At 42.2% G+C, this 19,890-nt stretch overlaps 1 pseudogene; it reads right to left on the bottom strand.

Annotated features, from left to right (window-relative positions):
• Nucleotides 1-878: 878 nt before the first annotated feature.
• LOC111950518 (integrator complex subunit 2-like) overlaps nt 879-19,890 on the bottom strand; it is a 51,509-nt pseudogene continuing 32,497 nt past the window's right edge.

The following is a 19,890-nucleotide window of genomic DNA, read 5'->3' as shown; positions in this document are numbered from 1 at the left end:
GTCTCACCTGGGGTGATGGTCGGATTCGCGTTTATCATCGAAGGAATGAGGGTTACGCCGAAGCCTCTATTCTGGAGCGGGATCGATTTGGAGGTGGAGGGTCCGTCATGGTCTGGAGCGGTGTGTCACAGCATCATCGGACTGAGCTTGTTGGGGCGGCAGCGTAGCCTAGTGTTTAGAGCCTTGGACTAGTAACCGAAAGGTTGCAAGATCGAATCCCCGAGCTGACAAGGTACAAATCTGTCGTTCTGCCCCCGAACAAGGCAGTTAACCCACTGTTCCTAGGCCGTCATTGAAAATAAGAATTTGTTCTTAACTGACTTGCCTAGTTAAATAAAGGTTAAAAAAATAACATTGTTGTCATTGCAGGCAATCTCAATGCTGTGCGTTACAGGGAAGATATCCTCCTCCCTCATGTGATACCCTTCCTGCAGGCTCATCCTGACCTGGCCCTCCAGCATGACAATGCCACCAGCCATACTGCTCATTCAGTGCATGATTTCCTGCAAGACAGGAATGTTCTGCCATGGCCAGTGAAGAGCCCAAATCTCAATCCCATTGAACACGTCTGGGACCTGTTGGAGTGCTAGGGCCAGGAGTGCCAGGAGTGCTAGGGCCAGGGCCATTCCCCCCAGAAATGTCCGGGAACTTGCAGGTGCCTTGGTGGAAGAGCAAGAACTGGCAAATCTGGTGCAGTCTATGAGGAGACGCACTGCAGTACTTGATGCAGAACACATTATTCCATTTCTGTTAGTCACAGGTCTGTGGAACTTGTGTAAATATTTGTATGACGATTCTACAACTGAGACATAAACTGAACATGTTAAGTTTGCTGAGAATAAATGCAGTTGACAGTGAGAGGACGTTTCTTTTTTTACTATATAAAAACACAATGTCACATGACCACTTAAAAATAAATGTTTTTGCTGGGAAAAATAAGACATGCAGATAAGAAAAATATATGTTCACAGGGGTCAAGAAAACAGACCTATAGCAAATTGTATCTTTCAATTCCTACAAAACACTGACATTGCATACACACTATAACATACAGTACATATTGAAAATAACACTCATATCTAAATCTACAACCCTCCTCCAGCCCCAGTGCTTTCTCCACCTGCAAGTCTCTGTGTCTGTAGTCCGTGGAGGCTGGTGCCGATATCCATGAAGGTGGTTTCTATACGGTAGCAGAGCCGGACATCTGGGTCGGCACCACCCAGCTCCTCTGCTGCCCTCTGCGGAAGGCTAAGCTTGGACTGACCCCTTCCTGGTATCAACACCTCCCAGGGCTTCTCCTTCAGATACTGCAACCCTAAGGGAAAGAGGGGAGGGGGGGCAAATTGCGGGAGGGGACGAGGGGAAGGAGGGAAAGGGTATTTATTTGATTTGACGCCAATGGGGACAGCTAGTCTTACTGATGTCCAACATATAACGAAAAAGACAAAGGACAAAATCATTTACAATTTAAATACATTTAAAAACATTAACATGTAGTGTGTGTGTGCGCATCTATCAGTTACACATACAGTTGATGTCYGAAATGTACATACCCCTTAACCAAATACATTTACACTCAGATTTTCACAATTCCTGACATTTAATCAGAGTAAAAATTTCCTGTTTTATGTCAGTTAGGATCACCACTTTATTATTTTAAGAATGTGAAATGTCAGAATAAAAGTAGAGAGAATGATTTATTTCAGCTTTTATTTATTTCATCACATTCCCAGTGGGTCAGAAGTTGACATACACTCAATTAGTATTTGGTAGCATTGCTTTTAAAATGTTTAACTTGGGTCAAACAATTCAGTTAGCCTTCCACAAGCTTCCCACAATAAGTTGGGTGAATTTTGACCCATTCCTCCTGACAGAGCTGGTGTAAGTGAGTCAGGTTTGTAGGCCTCCTTGCTCGCACATGCTTTTTCAGTTCTGCCCACAAATTTTCTATAGGATTGAGGTCAGGGCTTTGTGATTGCCATTCCAATACCTTAACTTCGTTGTCCTTAAACCATTTTGCTACAACTTTGGAAGTATGCTTGTGGTCATTGTCTATTTGGAAGACCCATTTGCGACCAAGCTTTAACTTCCTGACTGATGTCTTGAGATGTTTCTTCAATATATCCACATAATTGTCCTCCTCATGATGCCATCTATTTTGTGAAGTGCACCAGTCCCTCCTGTAGCAAAGCACCCTCATAACATGATGCTGCCACCCCCGTGCTCCACGGTTGGGATGGTGGTCATCGGCTTGCAAGCCTCCCCCTTTTTCCTCCAAACATAACAATGGTCATTATGGCCAAACAGTTCTATTTTTGTTTCATCAGACCAGAGGACATTTCTCCAAAAAGGACGATCTTTGTCCCCATGTGCAGTTGCAAACTGTAGTCTGGCTTTTTATGTCAGTTTTGGAGCAGTGGCTTCTTCCTTGCTGAGCGGCCTGTCAGGTTATGTTGAAATAGGACTCTTTTTTACTGTGGATATAGATACTTTTGAACCTGTTTCCTCCAGCATCTTCACAAGGTCCTTTGCTGTTGTTCTGGGATTGATTTGCACTTTTCGCACCAAAGTACATTAATCTCTAGGAGACAGAACGCGTCTCCTTCCTGAGTGGTATGACAGCTGCGTGGTCCCATGGTGATTATACATTTCGTACTATTGTTTGTACAGATGAACGTGGTGTTATCAATATAGTTTACAGAGTGTTAAAAGTGCTGCTGTTGCTAGCTAGCATGCCTTTCTGTGATGCAGACGGTTAGCTGAGCTGCCGACTGGTGCTGGTGTTGCATTGTGGGAGATGTAGTTTGGTCCTCTACGGTCTGAATGGAATAGAGGCGATTTCACGTTGTAACTTGTTTATGTTGCAGTGTTTTTGTACATGAGTTGTTGTATTTTGGTACTGTCAACACTGAACGCACCTAGCAATGTATTGGGGATGTGAGACAGGATATGTGTTTTACCTTTCTTCATGCTCCTGTGTAGAACAACTTGTCAGATGGTGCATTGGAGACTGACGTGTTCCTGTCCTGTCTTTTCACAATACTATTGCAGGTATGGTTCTATTGTCTAAGAATTAAGATTATACATTCTTTGTATTAAGGACTGGTTATTATTTTATAGTATACATTATGGCTTTATGTATGAGTGTGATTGTGTGAGTCCGAGAAAACACTGAGAGAGAAAGAACAACTTGTCAGATGGTGCATTGGAGACTGATGTGTTCCTGTCCTGTCTTTTCACAATACTATTGCAGATCAAAATAAAAGCCTAAAAGACAGCCGTGGTGTCGCTCTTCATTTCTTGGTTCTCCTGTGGTACATAAGAAACCCGCTTCAGATGTTTGGAAATTGCTCCCAACGATGAACCAGACTTGTGGAGGTCTTTTTCTGAGGTCTTGGCTGATTTCTGTGGAGGTCTTTTTCTGAGGTCTTGGCTGATTTCTTTTGAATTTCCCATGATGTCAAGCAAAGAGGCACTGAGTTTGAAGGTAGGCCTTAAAATACATCCACAGGTACACCTCCAATTGATTCAAATTATGTCAATCAGCCTATCAGAAGCTTCTAAAGCCATGACATCATTTTCTGGAATTTTCCAAGCTGTTTAAAAGGCACAGTCAACTTAGTGTATGTAAACTTCTGACCCACTGGAATTGTGACACAGTGATTTCTAAGTGAAATAATCTGTCTGTAAACAATTGTTGAAAAAATGACTTGTGTCCTGCACAAAGTAGATGTCCTAACCGACTTGCCAAAACTACAGTTTGTGAACAAGAAATTAGTGGTTGAAAAATGAGTTTTAATGACTCCAACCTAAGTGTATGTAAACTTCCGACTATATGTCTATATATACACACACAACAAGTAGGTCACATGGTTGTGCCGTGAGGTGTTACTTTATTTGTTTTTTGAAACAAGGTTTGCTGTTCACGCGCTATATAAGACGGGAGTTCCATGCACTCATGGCTCTGTATTATACTGTACGTTTCCTAGAATTTGTTCTGGACCTGGGGACTGAACAGACCCCTTCTGGCATGTCTGCTGGGGTAAGTGTGTGTGTAAGTTATAAAACTTAGAAAAACAGATGACGCAGTCAGTATTTCCTCAACTGTTAGCCAATATATAATATTTTACATTTATTGAATTTGCCTGCTGCCTTGATACACCTTTAGAAATGACTATATGGTTCAGGACATATCATTTCTTCATTGAAGTGCACTTTTTAATTGAACTCCAGAATGGACTGACATTTTGGTGAAATCGACTGCGAATCGATCACGTCTCTGATGTAATTACACTAATGAGTAAATCTATGCCAGCATTCCAAAATATCAATCCAGGTCATGGTCTTCGGCTTCTCCAATAATTAGGTCCAACACTACTCAATCAATAATAGGGGAAAAGACTTGAGTGAAACATGGCAACTAGAATGAGATGCATAGCACACAAAAACATATTTTTATTTAATCTCACACACAAACACAAGTGATGCGCAGGTCAGCTGTTTGTTAACTCACACGCAATGGCTAATAACCCATTCGCAACCCGCCCGACTGGGTTTAAGGAAATTAAAAGCTGTTCAAACTACTATGATTTCAGTTCAGCTTGGATGCATATTATTTTAAGTGGTTGAAATACTATCAGATTTTATGATGCTGATAAAGATAGCAGCACCACCTTTACAAACGGCCCCTATTCGTACATGAATTCTCTCATGAGAGCTGAAAGAAAGAAAACATTTCACCACTCCTGTTCTCGAAACAAAATCTATATTTGGTGTATCATTTTACTGCAAGAAAAGCTTAATTCTGCAGGAGTTAATATTAAATCAGGCTATGTGAGAGGTGATAGACTTACAGTCAGTGTCCAGATTTCAGTTAGGCTACTGTTCCATTTAACCCATCTGAACAGTACAATTCCCTTGATGTGCCATTTTGAAGTCCCTGTCTTGTGACTGTCAAATTTGTATAGCGCCTCACAATCATCACACATAACACATCCAGCACTGCTATCATCCTCTTTCACCACTTCATCAAATCTTTCCCAAACATTAGGCTACTGTTCTGGCCTTCCCTTCGATTTACTTTCAACTCTCCATTTGCAGGTTCTCTTGTTGAATTCATCTCCAACGTTGTCCATTTTGCCTCAGTGGATCGACGTTAACTTTTTCAAAAGCATTTGGCAATAGCCGTAAATTTGGCGAACATACAGTTAGCCCTTAAAACTTAGGCTACGCACTAATGCCAGATAAAAATAATGAAAGAAAACCCTAAAAGTAGCCTATAGATATGAATTGTACATTTATGGATTTTTAATGCATTGTTTTCTTTTTATTCAATCAGCCCACCACCCACCTGCTCTTCATCCACAATATTTCATGACCCTAAACCCACCCTCCCTGCAGATATAACCACAGGGACTGCGGTTTAAGAGTCAACCCGCGCCTCATGACACACACAAACTTACTGGCGATGAGCGGGTCTATTTCCCTGGCCTTGGTGGCAACAGAGGCACAGACCTGTCCCACCTGCACAAACAGGGCCGCCACGTCATCGTAGAGCGGAGGGAAGGCCTGGCAGAACGCCACCAGGCACAGCAGAGTGGGCATGAAAAAGACAAAAGCACAAACTTCAGGAACAGCAGGGAAGTGAGTACAAACAGAAAAAAAGTATATCATGAGTAATACTGCACTAACAGAGACCCACCAGGAGATGGCAGTAACATATTAAAGTACAGAAAGATAGGCACAGCAAGTAGGACATGTAGTAAGGGGAGGAAAGAGAGGGGCCAACAATGACAAGGTAGGATCAGAGATGAGGAGGGAAGGCGGGAGGGAGGGAGGGAGGGAGGGAGGGAGGGAGGGAGGGAGGGAGGGAGCTGTGAGCAGGGTAGCCATGACTTGGGCAGGGTGTACTGGGAACACAGGTGGGACAGCAGCTGGATGGCAAAGATCTGTAGAGGGGGACAAGAACCATAGTTAATGCCAGTCCTTCCCATCCAGAGACACAGGTTTCTATTATAAATGTATACAGGCCCTATACATTTTTTGGCCTGGAAACTAATTGATGTACACTGAACAAAAATATAAAAATGCAACATGCAACAATTTCAAAGATTTTACTGAGTTACAGTTCATATAAGGAAAATCAGTCAATTGAAATAAATTAATTAGGCCCCAATCTATGGATTTCATATGACTGGGAATACAGCATCTGTAGATCACAGATTCGTAAAAAAAAAAAAAACAGTCAGTATGTAGTGTGGCCGACAGAGTTGATCAGGCTGTTGATTGCGGACTGTGGAATGTTGTCCCACTCTTCTTCAATGGCTGTGCGAAGTTGATGGATATTTGTCAGGAGCTGTAACACACTGTCGTACACGTCGATCCAGAGCATCCCAAAAAATGCTCAATGGGTGACATGTCTGGTGAGTATGCAAGCCATGGAAGAACTGGGACATTTTCAGCTTACAGGAATTGTGTACGCAGGGGCCGTGCATTATCATACTCAAACATGAGGTGATGGCAGCTGATGAAAAGCACAACAATGGACCTTAGGAACTCGTCACGGTATTTCTGTGCATTCAAATTGCCATCGATAAAATGCAATTGTGTTTGTTGTCTGTTGCATATGCCTGCCCATACCATAACTCCACCGCCACCATGGGGCACTGTGTTCACAACGTTGACATTAGTAAACCGCTCGCCCACACGACGCCATACACGCTGCCTGCCAGCTGCCCGGTACAGTTGAAACCGGGATTCATCCGTGAAGAGCACACTTCTCTAGAGTGCCAGAGGCCATCAAAGGTGAACATTTGRCCACTGAAGTCGGTTATGATGCCAAACTGCAGTCAGGTCAAGACCCTGGTGAGGACGACGAGCACGCAGATGAGCTTCCCTGAGATGATTTCTGACAGTTTGGGCAGAAATTCTTTGGTTGTGCAAACCCACAGTTTCATCAGCTGCAGGGTGGCTGACCTAGACGATCCCGCCGGTGAAGAAGCTGGATGTGGAGGTCCTGTGCCGGCGTGGTTACACACCGTCTGCGGTTGTGAGGCTGTTTGGACGTACTGCCAAATTCTCTAAAACGACATTGGAGGTGGCTTATGGTACAGAAATGAGCATTCAATTATCTGGCAACAGCTGCTCTGCTCTGGTGGACAAGCCTGCATTCAGCATGCCAATTGCACGCTCCCTCAAAACTTGAGACATCTGTGGCATTGTGTTGTGTGACAAAACTGCACATTATTGTCCCCAGCACAAGGTGCTCCTGTGTTATGATCATGCTGTTTAATCAGCTTCTTGATATGTCACACTTGTCAGGTCGATGGATTATCTTGGCACAGGCGAAATGCTCACTAACAGGGATGTACAGTGCCTTCAGAAAGTATTCAGACATCTTGACTTTTTTCCCCTCCACATTACGTTACAGCCTTATTCTAAAATTGATTAAATCGTTTTTTAAATCTACACACAATACCCCATAATGACAAAGCAAAAACTGGATTTTAGAAATAATTGTAAATGTATTAAAAATAAAAAAACATACCTTGACATAAGTATTCAGAACCTTTGCTGAGACTCAAAATTGAGCTCCGGTGGATCCTGTTTCCATTGATCTTCCTTGAGATGTTTCTAGAACTTGATTGGAGTCCACTTGTGGTAAATTCAATTAATTGGACATGATTTGGAAAGGCACACACCTGTCTATACAAGGTCCCACAGATAACAGTGCATGTTAGAGCAAAAACCAAGCCGTGAGGTCGAAGGAATTGTCCGTAGAGATCCGAGACAGGATTGTGTTGAGGCATAAATCTGGGGAAGGGTACCAAAAAAGGTATGCTGCATTGAAGGTCCCCAAGAACACAGTGGTCTCCATCATTCTTAAAAGACTCTTCCTAGAGCTGCCCCCCCCCAGCCAAACTGAGCAGTCGTGGGTGAAGGGCCTTGGTCAGGGAGGTGACCAAGAACCCGATGGTCACTCTGACAGAGCTCTAGAGTTGATTTTGTGGAGATGGGAGAACCTTCCAGAAAGATAACTATCTCTGCAGCATTTCACCAATCAGACCTTTATGGTAGAATGGCCAGACGGAAGTCACTCCTCAGTAAAAGGCACATGACAGTCCGACCATGAGAAACAGATTATCTGGTCTGTTGAAACTGTTAGGTTTTTATTTTTCAGAGTAAATAACTCACGGACACTAGAGAAGCTTTAACCAAGTTGAATTATTCCTAAAGGTTCTGTACAGCTGTAATCAGACAGCAAAACATTTCACACATCACAGTTATATACATCCTACCTAAGACACTCCCTCTCTCCATCCTTAGTTTATGCCCAAGAGAAAGAAGGTAACCAGACACTAACCCTGATTACTCTCTTAAGGGGAACTGACCTCACCCCTCACCTCCTGACCTCAACCCCTCCTTCAACTAATCCACAGATATCCATCTGTCTTCCCTATATCAACACATCACTCTCCTCTCCTCCATCAAACACATTCCAAAGCCTTCTGGCTTTTTTCCTTGATGAAAACCTGCTCCAGAGCGCTCACGACCTCAGACTGGGGTGAAGGTTCACCTTCCAACATGACAATGACCCTAAGCACACAGCCAAGACAACACAGGAGTGGCTTCGGGACAAGTCTCTGAATGTCCTTGAGTGGCCCAGCCAGAGCCTGGACTTGAACCTGATCGAACATCTCTGGAGAGACCTGAAAATAGCTGTGCAGCAACTCTCCCCATCCAACCTGACAGCACTTGAGAGGATTTGCAGAGAAGAATGGGAGAAACTCCCCAAATACAGGTGTGCCAAGCTTGAGTAAAGGGTCTGAATACTTATGTAAATGTGATATTTCTATAAATAAATAACTGTTTTTGCTTTGTCATTATGGGGTATTGTGTGCAGATTGATGAGGGAGAAAAATTATGTAATTCATATTTGAATAAGGCTGTAACCTAATAAAACATGGAAAAAGTCAAGGGGTCTGAATAGTTTCCAAAGGCACTGTAAACTAATTTGTGGCCAACATTTTAGAGAAATAAGCTTTCTGTGAGTATAGAACATTTCTGTGATCTTTAATTTCAGCTCATGAAACATAAGACCAACACTTTACATGTTGCCTTTATATTGTTGTTCAGTAGAAAACACTGACAAAGACACAGGGCTAGTGTAGCTCAGGGTTGTGGGCTTGGATGCCAGATGAGGGGGTAGGAGGCCTTACCTGTTTCTTCAGCTGGGGCTGGGCCAGGCAGCTCTGGGATGAAGTCCAGGCATATATGGATGGAGGGGATGCCTGCCACAGTCAGAGGTAGTAAAGCTTGAGGGTAACCCTGAGAGAGAAAATGAGAGGAGACAAAAAGAGAAAGAAATTCAAGTAAAAAAAAAAATGGAATGAAGAGCAGGCACATACTATGTTCGGTTTTCTCCTAGCAGAACTCGGCTAGGTGAAGCGAACATCTGTGCCTTGCACTACCTTACAAAGACCTTTGTCTGAAAAACAAAAAAGCAATATTACTGTTTGTTCCTCTTAAGATGCCGTAGCAACCTAGCCAGTACACACTTACTCAAAACAGTCTGAATTCATCCAAAATAAATCAATAAATATGTAATTAGGTCTTAGTTGCGCAATTTTACATCTAACTAAGATGTTTGGTGCAATATTTCTCAAGTGAAAAAACTTGCATGAAAACTAGTTATCTCTTGTTGAGTGATAAACACTTAATTGAAGAATCCCGTCCATAGTTCCCACTCCTACTAGAAGTAGTACTGTTGACCAAATCACAGACAAAGGGGCGTAGACTTTGGCTACCCAACTTCGACTTGCCTCAAGAACAAAATGTGTGCTCGAACAGCCGAAAAAAGAACAAAAAAAGAACAAAAACATAAAAATGTAATCATAATATATGCGCTAAATGTTTGGGAAGCATGCGACAGGCTTTAGTAGGGCCTTTGACTGAGGTTCTTCTGTCTTGTGATGTAAACACACACACACAGCAGCAGCTTCTGTGCACAGCATAGATCCAGGCATGCAGGATTACTGCGACAGAGAGGCAGGATTGGGTTGATGAAGTGAAACATATGGCAGCGTCCTACTACTGGGACTGTCTAGGACTTCTGCAGTCATTCAGGCTGGAGGCAACTGATTCCCCTCTCACCACTCAGGCACAGATCACTGACAACAGCACTTCTGTGGCACACTTATGATCTTATGGTAGACACCATTTTGTTATGTTGTTTGTTATGACTAAATGCTGCCTTGACATGTGATCATAGAAACATGATCCATGATCCAGCTCTCGGATCCTTATCGACAAAAGGGCTAGAATTTGAGATTAGAATTTGGCAAGAACATCTCTTCTACGTAGTAGAAGGGTTTACCTGGAAGTGCACCAGCTTGGCGATGTTGGGGTGAGCAATGAACATCTGGTGCAGCAGACAGCAGATGCGACACTGCACCTCTCGTAGGTCACTGGGTAGTCCCCCCTCCGGTCCGCCCTCCCCCTTCTTATTTTATGGACATGGGGTGCACCTCATCCTCCTCAGCAGGCTCCTGGCCACGGCCCTTAGGGGCCCCTGCTGCTCCTCTGAGGTGGGCAGACACACCTCCAGCAGGATCTGGACAGCTGCACTGTCCTTGAGGCAGAAAGAAGCACAAGACACACACCATGTGGGATTCTACTTACAACTAAAATGAKTGACATACTATACACTGTATGTGTATGCGCATGTATGAGTGTGTGTATCTGTCCCTGTGTGTTACCTGAGCAGCCAGCAGGGCGTTCTTAAGCTCTTCTCTGGTGACCTCTGGTGTGTCTGGCTGTCCAGCCTGTCCTAGGCCCAGGTTATAGAGGGTCAAAGTCTGTGGTCTCCTTCAGGTGGAAGTTGAGGTAGGCCTTGGAGGCCAGCAGGTAGCTGGTCAGCACATGGAGGACAATGTGCATCAGGGGGACACACCTGGGGACAAACAGTTTATTTACTCACATGTACAAAAAAAAATTGTGGTGAAATAACACACAATAGATATGTTCAATTTTAGACATGGGCAATTCCACGGGAACAGAGTGATGCGGAGACTCAGATTTTTCACTTTAAAATGTATGTCAAACAAAAACCAATGGTTGCAAACTATACAACTCAACAAACAAGGACTACTTTTAACAATTTCCACGGAAAATTTTACAAAAACACATTCCTTGTCCCTGTGCATAGAGTTGTATGGTTTGTTTAATTTTGCAATCATTGGCTTTAGTTTTACATACATTTTGAAAAATCTGAGTCTCAGCATCACTCTTACCGTGGAATTGCCCACTTAGTGAATTTACTCACATATTATACGTATACTTCATTATCTGATTAATGTCAAACATATTCCAGGCTCAGTAAGCATTTTTTTGTCCTGAAACAATACCTAAACTAAATATTTGATAATAAATAATCATTTCCTTTTTAACACTTTTCATTGTACAACAATCTCAAATATAGTGATCCAATGTAAAATAGTAAGCAAAGCAACAGGTGCATTAGGAAAGGTAGCCAAGTGATACTCTACCTGTAGACTCTCTGGTCACTGCGCAGCACGATGAGGGGGTCCACCATCAGGTTCTGAGTGTACCTCTGCTGCCTCAACATCTTCACTGAGGGCTGCAYSGCATTCACCATCATCACCCACAGCCTGGGTCACACAGGGACAGAGAGCAGGGCACGTTTAATAGGGACATGCTAAGTTGTTACTTGAACTTGTCCAATAAGAACAKWTTTTTTTGTTTTCTGTTGAAGAATGTTTTGCTATGCTGTGGCCGACTGAACATGACCCAGTTACAACACTCATTCAGGGACAGAAAGCAGGAGCATGTTCAGTCGACAGAAAACGTTTTGAGACACATTGCAACAGTGAGGTACCAGAACCTGTCCAATAAGAACACACATTTACATTTTCTATGCGTGAATATAAGATAGTTTAATGTTTATTTTTACGTATTATTTAGTTACTACTAGCCATGCCTGTTGCAGATTTATTTTGTGATAATCAAATCCATCCAATTGCTTGCAATATCTTTTAGTTTCCCATTGAAAACTCAAATGGTGCCATTAAACCAAGGACACATTGTACTTTCACAGAGAATCAGCTGTAACCAACAGTTCTTCTACACCAAGAGTCTGTTGTCGGTGTTCCCTACTGCAGACTAACTGACATTAATCAATGGTTCCTCTGAGGCTGACACGCCAACACCACCGCTCCCTGCTTCATCACTCCTTCCTCCCTCCGCACCATTCAATACCACCACAGAGGAGTACAGAGGGGAGGAGGGGGAAAAAAACGATCCATTAAACCCAAACCCTGGAGAGACCCCTCCCTTTATCCTGCCCTGAGCTGTCCTGGTTACAGAGCAGCTTAGCTTGCGGGTATCGATTGGTCTGCCTGCCTGCTCCTGCTGACTGTGGCTCTCTGCTCCTGGTGACAATGGGTCAGTGAGGGTCAATCCCCTTATCACCACCAATGAACACACAGAGGCTGAAGGCCAGAAGAGCTGACCTACCAGTAGCCTGATTCATTCATTAACTAGGATCACTTCACAGAGAGACTGAAGTCCTATCCAGATGGCATTCATTTAGGATGTAAAAAAAATTATGTAATTGACATTTACACTCAAGAATATGGCCCATCACTGGTCGTACTATCCAGTGAGCCAGCCCTTCCCATAACCCTACATTTATCGTGCTGACCTGAGGGGCATGACGGTGTTGAGGACCATCCAGAGCTTGTTGAGGGTCTGGGGGATGCGTAGGGGGACCCCAGGGCCCAGTAGGAGCCCCATGCTACCCATCAGAGCCTCAGCGTAGGGGATCAGGTCGCCAGATGAAAGCAGGGTCAGGTGGTCCAGCATCCTCATCAGTCTAGGACCACTGGACAGAACCTTCTGGAAGGCTGGGGAGACAGGGTGATAGAGTAGTGGGAGACATGAGTGGAATCTTAATACAGTATATTTAGGGTTGGTTTCCCGGACAGAAATCAAACCTAGTCCTTGAATAAAAAGCACTTTCAATGGATTTTATCATCATGAACTAGGCTGTCTCTGGTTTGGGGAAACTTGCCCAGAGTGTTATAGAGCGGCTTGATGTCATCAAGTCTACTTTCTTTCCACTCCACTGATCTGAAACCAGATAACAGCTTGAAGGTGATATAGCATAGGTCAATGGTGAGGCTTGCTTTCATTTGTCCAGTTAATTCACATCAACATGMATGGAGGGAACAGATGGCATGGGTAGAAAGGAAAGAGAGCTAGTCAACTCCTCACTGTTCTGCAGCGGAGTCATACACTTAAAAAGGTCAACCTCCCCAACAGAGGCTATTAATATCACCATGATATAAAAGCACTGCTTGCATCCCAGCCGCCACTGAGCAGCATCAAGCCTCAGTTCTGCTGCAGGGTAGGAGCCCTCCTCTCTTTCTCTGTATTCCTCTTTCTGTGTCTACTGTAATACAGGAAACCGTCACCTCTGGGCCTTCTCCCTCTGTCCCTTCCTCTTTCTCCCTCTCCTCCTTTTCTAAAAACAGCTACTTGTTTCAGTGGCACATCAGTGTAATTATATAACCACAAAAAAAAAAAAATCCACATTAAGATTCTCATTTAGAATTTTATTTTTTACAAAGAAAAGGTCTCTTTTGAATGTTGGATTAAATTGTGTGTAGTTTATTTCCCTCCTAATCAGATGTAGTTTTACAGATGACATTACATTAGGTTAGCAGTGCCTTGGAGCTATGCAGGAGTAGTAGGGCTGATTCCGTGACAGGGAGAAAGTGTTTAGTCAGGGGTTTGCGTCTCYAATGGCACCCTATGCCCTACATATTGCACTACTACAACAGTACTGCACTATATAGAGAATAGGGTGCCATGTGGGACGTACACATGATGATCCATCAGGGGGCTCCATCTCTATTAGAGGCATGATAATCCTCCAGACACTGAAGCCCTTACTGCACGATTACAATACACTGTTCCTAAAGCCGTCTGAATCTCCTCCTCATAACATGACCCTGTGTTTATCCCACTCACTAATACTGAGTCTATACCGACTCTCCTGTATTGACTCCCAACTACACTCCCAAAGCCCAACTCTGCACAATAGACTCTTTATTGAGCTCTTTCTAGGTCTGCACAAACTATCCCTATAAAATCAGATGTAAACTCCCCATTCCCAGAACTGTTTCTCTCCAACCCTAAACCCCTTTCCCCACTTCCTACTCCACGATCCCCCTCCCTACCACACTCCCTCTCCCTCACTCTCTCCAGTCTCACCGTTGTGGAGTTGTGTCTGGGAGTATCTACAAGTGTTAGAGGTGAGCAGCATCCTCCGAAGCAGAGGCAGGGTTCCTGTCACCACCTCCTCACACACCCAGTCCTCCACTATACACAGGTGGGGGTAGTTGGTGGCCAGCAGACACAYCAAGGCCGAGTGGAGTCCTGGGGGGAGAGGAGTTAAAAGACATGTCACATTAAAACAAGCAAAAGAAAAAGAATGCTGACCCTAAAGGTTAATACTCTGAAACAAGTTGGTTTGAATATTGTCCTCCAAAATAATACACAGTGTTACAAATTGGCAGGTAAGAACGGCTTGCATTAGGTTGATAGTAGCCTACACTAAACACTGGTTACCTGGCAAAAGGGTGAGTACCTGAACTTCCTGGAGGCCCTAAAGAGAAAGTGTTGTAGGTTCATCAGTAGGCTGACTAGCTGCTTTCATAACATTYACAAATATCAGGTAAAAAATATATAACAAATTGCACTTTACAGTTAAAGTTACAAATTATACAGTTGACCCTGTAAATGATCTGGGTGCTGAGTAAGGCTTTAATTTGAACCAGTATCTGGGCAAAGGAGGCGTGGAATATGACGAGATCTCCTCTCTGRCCAGAAAGCTACCATTCAAGCTGCATGCAACTATTGTCATTTACTGCCGTRAAACCCGGTATGTACTTCCAAAAAAGGTGCCTCTTCTGGTCAAAAATGCTACATTTATCTTTTTTTGGGTGGTTGTATTATACATTTTTTTTACCTTTCTTGGACGTACATACCTTGTGTAACGGCAGTAAATTATAATAGTTGCAGGCAGGCCAGGCATATTTGGTGAGTAACGAATGTATTTTGACAATATAACAKTTGCAGAGCTAATGAATGGTAGCGTGAATGGTAGCTTTTTGGGCAGAAAGGAGATCTCGTCATATTTGTCATTTCATTCATCACCTTTGCCCAGATACTGGTTCATCTTTAAATATGATCGATTAACAATATGTACATTCAAAGACGCACTAACTTACTGTAATAAGTACTTAGGGATACCCTGTACATTTCCTAACCTGATTAGGTATTTGATGGGGATCTGGTCCATGAGTGTTGCTGAGTACGACTTGGGCTTCCTCTGCAACAGAGCTGAGGTGAGAGGAAGGAGAGGAGAGGTTAATTTGGCCCTGCTGTCTATTTAAAAACACCCAGTGTGAGTGCTTCCAGAGTGGGGTGATTCTTCACTGACATGGCTTCATTAACACACCGCTGATGGGAATCATTATTTCTGCTTGGAGGGTGCATCGGCACTTAGATCAACACAACAATTAAGAGGAAAGCAGAGCATATTATTAAACTAACACTGATGTAAATGAGGACTAACGAAAGGTGGGAAGACCTCTTATTATCCAAGAAATACTGACTCTGCTAAGTGTAGTAGGTAACACTAGGGATGTGGAAAATYTGACATTTTGTCAGCCAGTTATTGTCATGCAAAAGACTATCGGTCTCACGGTAATTGACCGTTAACATAAACACGTCCAGGCCTCCACGCATACAATCCACATACAAGCTGCTGATATGCGCTGTGGTGGTTAATTCATTTACTATCAAATGAGGAGACAAACTTATCACACAAGTCAGAGTTCTACTTAAACAAAATCTTTATTCACTTATTAATAAGGGAGCGGGTCAATACAATACAACACATTAAGTGAATCGATTGAGTGCTCTGCGATAACGATGGCTGGTCGACGAATCACCCTCAGCTGATTCGTTGAGAGCCCCGAGACAAAGAATACAACCCTTTTTTTACAGTAAAGTACATCCTCCTGAATGTTCATGACAAACAACAGATGTATGGAATGGGTCACAAGGTTAACATTTGTATGAAAGATACTAATAATTAACAGACAGTATCTGCTTTAAAAACTGTTCTCATTGTGTATAAAACAGGGTCTGGCCCCGAGCCYTCTCTCCCTGGTACCTTATAGAACAGAAACATTAACTCATGCTATGGAATGCTGTCTTGTTAGGTTTATCACCCAAACACCTGGTAAATCTTTTGTCAACATGAAGCCACCCAGRGGCCAACTTTCAGTTCACACAGACACAATAGAGTTATAAGAACCCTCTATTCTGTTGCATAAAACAACCATTTAGCGCAATAACAGTATTATAACAATCTTGTAATTTCTCTCACAGCGCCTTTGGAACATTTACATTTAAAAAAAGTCWAATAAATATTTTTAATATACACCACCACAATAAATCCATTATTTATTTTAGGCAGGTCTAAAGAAACAATATATGAAGAAAATGCATTTCAGAAMAACAGAATATGAGTTGGCCTACTGTACGTTATCTGGATTTGTGCCATGCAATAGACTAAGCTTGTTCATTTAGCAGACAAGATATACTTATASTGTAAGTCCTGTGCCATTATTTAATAGTATATGATTTTATAGTAAGAAGAATCTAACTGAACTTTGCTGAATAAAGTAGAAAGGATATTTTTCCCATTCCGGAGCGAGTGTGCATATGAAGTGGCTATCATTTGAAACCGGTCCTATATGCTAGATTTAGAGTTATTTGACAACTTAAGTTGCGAATGATAAAAACCTTAGAATGTCTTKAAAAGAAAAACATATGGGCTGCATTATGCAACTATAGTCTATTGATATCGCAAAAAAATTTAGCAAAAAAAGATTGCGCTCGGTTCTTTGCCTCAGGCTGCACATGCTGTTCTCTCATCAAGTGATCATATTTTCAACAATCAGACTATACTCAATTTAATATTTTCTTTACTAATATGTAAAATTAGTTTCAATTTAAAAATGGCCCATTATCACATCATCTGTGTGCACTCGAATAGCGAATGGAGGCCGCTTTTTWATTWTWTWWWTTTTTTATCATGCTGGGTAGGCTACTTCGGTTATTTCACTCCATACATCATCCCCTGTTTGAGGAGCATGCACTGTTTGAGAAGCATGTAGCCTCTCGRTGTGCGACAGGTGATATTCTGCCCAAACTCCGTATGCTATAGGCTCTCTAACCCTGTTCCTGCAGCTACCCAGTGCTTCATTCGGGAAACCAAGTGAAATCTGTTCGGGAACATCGATAATGACATGTTTTCACAACAAAACATATTTCCTTAAACTGTTGACAGCCCCACTCTCTGCGCATTCGACAAATAAATAAAGGAGAGAGAGAGAGAGAGAGAGGTAACGTGTCAGCCTATTAAATTATGAAAATATTTAAAAAATACCCTATTACTAGGCTAATACTAATTCACGATAATTGTAGGCTAACTCTGTAAAGCAGCACTGCAAAATCTCCCAGACTCATGGATAGAAAGTTTGGAGCGTAGCATAAGGTAACCAGTCCATCCAGTATGCATKATAATAGAGCACATACTCAAAGGCGATTAATAGAATTGGTTTAATTTTGGAGAATAGGCTAGACCAATTATGTAACAAAGACCTGTATGGTTGAGAGGGATAAGGCAAAAGGAATGGCAAATACGTCTGGCTGCACAACCAATTGGCAAAACGTATTGCAAATTGAGAAATKATTTGTCTAAACGGAATAAAAAGAAGAAACTACACTATGAAACAAAGATAAATGACAAAGAATGATAGTAAAAATCTTTGGAGAATCTTAAATTAGATTTTTGGAAAAAAACTCAGCTCCATCATTCATTGATTCAGATGGCTCATTCATCACAAAACCAACTGATATTGCAAACTTAGGCATGACATGCCAGCAGCGAACACTGACACTACACATCCAAGTATATCTGACCAAATTATGAAAGACAAGCATTGTAATTTTGAATTCCGTAAAGTGAGTGTGGAAGAGGTGACATTTTTTTTMATGTCCATCAACAATGACAAGCCACCGGGGTCTGACAACATGGATGTAAAATTACTGAGGATAATAGTGGACAATATTGRCACTRCTATTTGCCATATCTTCAATTTAAGCCTACTAGAAAGTGTGTGCCCCCAGGCTTGGAGGGAAGCAAAGGTTATTCCGCTACCTAAGAATAGTAAAGCCCCTTCACTGGCTCAAATAGCCGACCAAACAGCCTGTTACCAACCCTTAGTAAACTTTTTTTTTTAAATGGTGTTTGACCAGATACAATGGTATTTTACAATAAACAAATTGACAAACTTTCAGKAAGCTTATAGGGAAGGACATTCAACAAGCACAGCACTGATACAAATGACTGATGATTGGCTGAGAGAAATTGATGATAAAAGATTGTGGGAGCTGTRRTGTTAGACTTCAGTGCAGCTTTTGACATTATCGATCATAGTTTGCTGCTGGAAAAACTTGTGTTATAGCTTTACACCCCCTGCTATATTGTGGATAAAGAGTTACTTGTAACAGAACACAGAGAGTGTTCTTTAATGGAAGCCTCTCCATTATAATCCAGGTAGAATCAGGAATTGACCAGGACAGCTTTTTTCAATCTTTACTAATGACATGCCGCTTTGAGTAAAGCCAGTGTGTCTAAGTATGCGGATGACTCAACACTATACACGTCAGCTACAGCGACTGTAATGACTGCAACGTTTAACAAAAAACTGCAGTTAGTTTCAGAGTGGGTGGCAAGGAATAAGTTAGTCCTACATTTTTCTAAAACTAAAAGCATTGTATTTGGGACAAATCATTCACTAAGCCCTTAACCTCAACTAAATCTTGTAAAAAATCATGTGGAAATTGAGCCAATTAAGGTGACTAAACTGCTTGCAGTAACCCTGGATTGTAAACTGTCATGGTCAAAACATATTGATACAACAGTAGCTAAGATGGGGAGAAGTATATCCATAATAAAGCGCTGCTCTACCTAAGGCTCGGCGTCCCGCTAGCGGGACAACTTCCGGTGAAACTGGAGGGTGCGCAATTCAAATAAATATTCATAAAAATTATGGATATTAAACAAAGTGTCTTATATCGGTTGAAAGCTTAAATTCTTGCTAATCTAACTGCACTGCCCAATTTACAGTAGCCATTACAGCGAAAGCATGCCATGCGATTGTTTGAGGACAGCACCCCACAAAATATTTTTCCACCTGCACAGGTTTCATAAATTCACAAATAGCGATTAAATATTCACTTACTTTTTGAAAATCTTCCTCTGATTTGTCATCCAAAGGGTCCCAGCTATAACATGTAGAGTCATAATGTCAGATAAAATCCTTCTTTATATCCCAAAAAGTCTGTTTAGTTGGCGCCATCAAATTGAGTAATCCACTCGTTCTACATGCAGAGAAAGGAATTCAAAAATCTCCCGCTAAACTTAGCTAAAACAAGTCAAAATACGTTTATATTGACTCCTCAGATACCCTAAAATGTAATCAAACTATAATATTTCATATGGAAAGAAGTATGTTCAATAGGAAAACGATATTAGCAGGTGCGTCTTGTCTTCATCGCGCACACATACACAAATTTCCAATAGTGTGTTCCTGTACTAAAACTCCATATTCCATATTCTTACAACCCAGCAGCAGGACCGCTACCTCCGCCTTTGTGCAAGGAGGAGCACTGCCAGAGCCCTGCAAAATGACCTCCAGCAGGCCACAAATGTGCATGTGTCTGCTC

Source organism: Salvelinus sp. IW2-2015, linkage group LG23 (genome assembly GCF_002910315.2).
Source record: "Salvelinus sp. IW2-2015 linkage group LG23, ASM291031v2, whole genome shotgun sequence".
NCBI lineage: Eukaryota > Metazoa > Chordata > Actinopteri > Salmoniformes > Salmonidae > Salvelinus > Salvelinus sp. IW2-2015.
The sequence above is the reverse complement of the archived record's forward strand: the minus strand, read 5'-3'. Positions and strand labels throughout refer to the sequence as shown.